Raw genomic sequence first — 5,100 nt, forward strand, 5'->3', positions numbered from 1 at the left:
TGAAATAATTTATGCCAGGAGAAGCAAGCTTCCATATTATGAGCAGCCCTGCTGACAGAACTGAAGCCTCTCCACACCACACAAGTGAGCTTGGAAGCATATCCCTTCCAATCAAGACTTCAGGTGTGACTGTGTTCCCAGCAGAACACAACCTTGGTTGCAAACTCATGAAAGACCTTGATCCAGAGGTATCCAGTAAGCCACAGACAGATTTCTGACCTACAGAAACTGAAAAAAGATACTTTGTTTCATACATCTGATAACAAGAAACATTATCAGCTGCTAAGTTTTACTGTAATTTAAGCAAAAATAGATAATATAAGGCACAAAGGCCCTTGGAGATCCTTGAGGAATCCCACTTTACAAGTGTAGAAACTGAGGACCAGAAGGGGAAAAGTCACTTACATAAAGTCTGGAGACACCTTTGTCACCACATTGTCTTGTTCTCTTTCTCATGTTTACACTTTAACTGGGCCCTCACGTTGTAGATGGCTGGCAACCCATTTTTATGTTTCTGTTAAGACCACTGGAATCTCATTCATTTATTTAAGAAACATTTTTTGAATGTCCACTATGTCCCAGGCACTGTTCTAGGCTCAAGAAACACAATAGTGTATAAAAACAGATAATAATCTTTTGAAAAATTGGTTCTTTTGACTTTCACATGATTTTTCCAGTGATTTTTTCCTTCTTTCTTCTGTGGTTAATCTCCTGTATTAAACTGTTACATAATCCTCACCAGTAAATCAAACTTCCTGGCATTCATGCCCTTCTACAATAATAGTCTTCCCTCAGGATGATTCTAGCTTTTTTCATATGACTTGCTCTGGTCAATGGGACATGAACAAATGTAACAGAAACAGAAGCTTCAGCACTTGCACACTTGAGGCAGGCCCTTTTAATATGCCATGGCTTGCCATGTGAAGAGCCCTGATCTACTCTCCTTAAAAGACCACATGGAGAGTGAGGCCTGGCCCCCATCTGTCCACCAAAGATTACAGCCACTTGAGTGAACCTGGGTAAGATCAGCAAAAGATCTACCCAGGCAAGACCAACCTAAACTGCAGAATCATGAGCAGATAAATTATTGTTTTATGTCATCAAGTTTCAAGATGGTTAGTTATTCAGCAACAGATAATAAGTGCACTTCCTATGAGTACAATTATGTATAACAGGGATAAATGGAGGGGACTTCCTTGATTCAAATATCTGTTGCCTAGAAATGTGAGAAGGCAACCTATTTAGACAAGCGATGGCTGACAAAGTGAGGGTTAAAAGTATAAAAGGTACTATTAAGATACCCACCCAACAGCCATTATCCCCTCTTACGTCTTTCTTCTTTTTTCTTTCTGAGTATTGCTATGCTAGGCAGGACGAGAACTCTTGGGGGAAAGTGATCCTCCCGCCTCAGCCTCCTGAGCGGCTGGAACTATAGGCATATACCACCATGCTCAGATCCTGCTTCTTGCTAACAGAAGAACCCTGGGCCCTGACTTTGTTTATAAAGTGGTCAAGTGCTTCAGAGAATAGCAAGTGGTAACTCTGATCAACTTAAATCAATCATGTATCATGTTAGTTTCTTTCCTTTCTCTCTCTCTCTTTTTTTGAGACACAGTCTCACTCTGTCCTTTCCTTTCTCTCTCTCTCTGTTTTTTTGTTTTTTTGTTTGTTTGTTTGTTTTATTTTGTTTTTGAGACAGAGTCTCACTCTGTCACCCTGGGTAGAGTGCCATGGCATCACAGCTCACAACAACCTCAGTCTCCTGGGCTCAAGTGATCCTCCTGCCTCAGCCTCTGAGTAGCTAGGGATACAGGCACCAGCCACAATGCCTGGCTAGTTTTTACATATATATATATATTTAGTAGAGACAGAGTCTCTTGCTCAGGCTTGTCTTGAACTCCTGAGCCCAAGCAATCTATCTGCTTGGCCTCCCAGAGTGCTAGGATTGTGGGCAGGAGCAATTTTGCACCTACTTTAGATAAATAAGCAGTATCTTGGGTGATAAGCGCTATGAAGAAGAACAAAGCAAGGTAAATGATGAGAAACTATGGAGGAAGGTGCTATCTTTATGTGGGATGGCTAAGAAAGGTCTCTCTGATATATGATGTTTGAGATTCACAGGAAATGAGGGAGAAAGCCATGTAAGATGTCTGAGGAGGGAAAAGGCCCTATGGTGGAAGTGTGCTTAGTAGATGCAGGGTTTAGCAAGGAGGCCAGTGTGACTGGGACAGAGAGTGTGAAAGAAAGTGTGGTAGGAGATTATATTAGAAAGAAATAATGGGACCTCCTTATGGATGGCCTTTTGAATCCATGTTAAGTACTGTTAAGGACTTCACTCTCATTATATGGGGAATAATTATAGGTTTTGAACAGAGATGAGACATAATTGTACTTTAGAAAGATCATACTGTACTCAGTACTATTATGAAACCAATTTGTAATCATTCACACTTTCATATGAAGAATAGATCACAACTATGACCCAATTGAAGGAGGGAGGAGGGGGGATGGGAAGGGAGGGGGAAGGTCAGATTGAGGGAGGGTGAATGGTGAGGTCACACCTATGGTGCATAATGCAAGGGCACATGCTGGATCTATTAGCATAGAGTATAAATGTCTTAACACAATAATTAAGTAAACGAGATGAGGTATGTATTAACCAGTGTGATGTAAGTGTTCCTAATTCTATATGAAATCAGCACATTGTACCCCATAAATGCATTAATGTATACATGATCTATGTGCTTATGATTAAAAAAAAAAAAGAAAAAAGATCATACTGGCTGCAAAATTGCAGAATAAGCTAATAGGGACAAAGGTAGAAGCAGAGACTAATTAAGAGATTATAATAATACCCAGGAGAGACATGATGATTCATTGCTCCAGTATGGTGGTGGCGAGGGGGAGGAGGAGAGAAAAACTGGAGATGTTTCTAAGGCAGAGCCACCACAATTCCCTGGTGCACTGAATCGGGATGTGAAAGAAAGAAGAATCAAGGATGATTCCTAGGTTAGGGGCATGAGCAAATTGTTAGCTATGGCTTTGTCATTTACTAGGAGCAAAATGACTGAAGGAGCAGCAAATCTGGGGAGGAAAGCAAGAGTTCATTTGAGATGAATATTAGATATTCAAGTGGAGAAGAAGTAGGAAGTCACAATAAAACAGCTTAGAATTCAGAGGCACAGTCAGGCCAGAGATGTAAATTGGGTGATCTTCAGAATATGATATGTATTTAAAACCATAACAATGGATGAGATCAATAAAAAAATGAGTGTATATGGAGATGAAAAATCCAGGACTAACCCCGGGGCACATCAACTTTGGGAAGTCAGAGAGGTATGGAGGACCAGCAGGGAAGACAGAGGGGCAACAGAGTTAATTGAAAGTGAAATCATAATGGTTAATAACAACATATTTCCCAAAATTCTAGAATATTGAGAGACAGGCTCAACAATTTAATCCCTAAAACACCCTTCCTCGCCTCTCATCAAATCACAAAACTGAGAAGGCCTAACAATCATCTAGTCTAACTTTTTTCATTTTTAAGAGGAAACTGAGGCATAGAAGACTGCCATACTTAGCCAGGTGTGCTGGCTCATGCCTATAATCCCAGCCATGAGGGAGACTGAGGCCAGGAGTTCTAGGCTCCAGGACCTGAGTGACCCTGAGACCCTATCTCAAAAAAAAAAAAAACACACAGCACACTTGCCCAAGCCATCTAACAGGTAAGAGAGGTAGGCTGCCCTTCCTATCTCACCATACTTCCTTCTAGTGTAGTTAAAAAGTGTCTCCTTTTCAGGGAGGTGCCTGTGGCTCAGTGTGTAGGGCACCAGCCCCATATACTGAGGGTGACCAGGTTTGAACGCAGCCCTGGCCAGCTAAAACAGCAATGACAACTGCAACAACAACAAAAAAGTGTCTCCTTTTCACCCTGGTCCTCTCAAACCTCCTCTTAAAAGCGAAAGGGATTGACTCCGTCCCTAAAGCTCTGCAGCAGGCAGGAAAGCTGGCCTGTATGTACCATCCCCAGCATGGCCCCCAGCTCTCCTGTACAAGCAGCCCTGGGGCCCCAGTCAATTTAAGTGAACCAGGATCTAAAAGAGCTTTTAGATGTGTGTTTCTTAAAAAAAAAAACAAACTCTGATTGTAGATTCTGAAACCAAAATAATATAGTCTAATTTGAATTGATAACCTTCTTAAGCCAACCATTATTTTTTCTCTGAAGACTGGCTGAACTCACACTATTTAACACAGCCCTACCCTAAATCACTACATCCAAGTTGCTAAGCAACTCCACTTGTACTGCAACTCGCAGAGCCAAGAATCTCAGAACCAACATGACATCCACAGACTCCAGGTCTGAACCTTCAGATACCTACCAATCCAAATAGGCTTAAGTAAAATATATGTTAAACGAAATAACTAGGATACTTTTGAGGTTACTCGATTACAATAAGCCCCAAAGGGCATCTTAATCTGGTATTTACTGATGGGGTGAACGTCTGAGAGATCTATAGGCTCTTCTGTTCCCCTCTTCATTTCTCTGGCCTACTCAGGTTTGAGCTTTCTTGGCCTCCATATTTTATGGTCCAACAAAAGAGAGGTACTTTCTCTGTCATTATAACAAATAAATTATGCCAAAGAAAAGAAAAAGAGGAAAAGCCCGGACAAAGTCACTGTGAAGCTATCAAAGAGCAGGCATAAATTCAGGGCAGGTTATTTCTCATAATATTCCCTGATGAAAATGACTTATGGGTAAACCCCAAGATTCCTGTGTGTTTAAAGGCAAAACAATTTCAAGGCTTTACTTGTTTTAAGAAATATTTAAAGGGTTATAAAAAGCGACAGAATGTTTAATAATGAGAAGACTGAAGTTACAGGCTACATTTTCTTGCATTTCACTCCATTTCAAGTAACCATAGTTATTCAGCCAAAGCTAAATCACCTAGATATACAATGAAACAATTTTTATATTACTGATATTGTTTAAATACTGAATAACATTGCTCTTAAAAATTCTAATTTTTATTATTTTATTAATAGGTAATAAGGATCACAACAGTGGAGAATTAACTAGACTCTAAGAATATTTATAAGGAA

The sequence above is a fragment of the Otolemur garnettii genome, unplaced genomic scaffold (genome assembly GCF_000181295.1).
Source record: "Otolemur garnettii isolate 467f Iridium unplaced genomic scaffold, OtoGar3 scaffold00132, whole genome shotgun sequence".
Classification (NCBI taxonomy): Eukaryota; Metazoa; Chordata; class Mammalia; order Primates; family Galagidae; genus Otolemur; species Otolemur garnettii.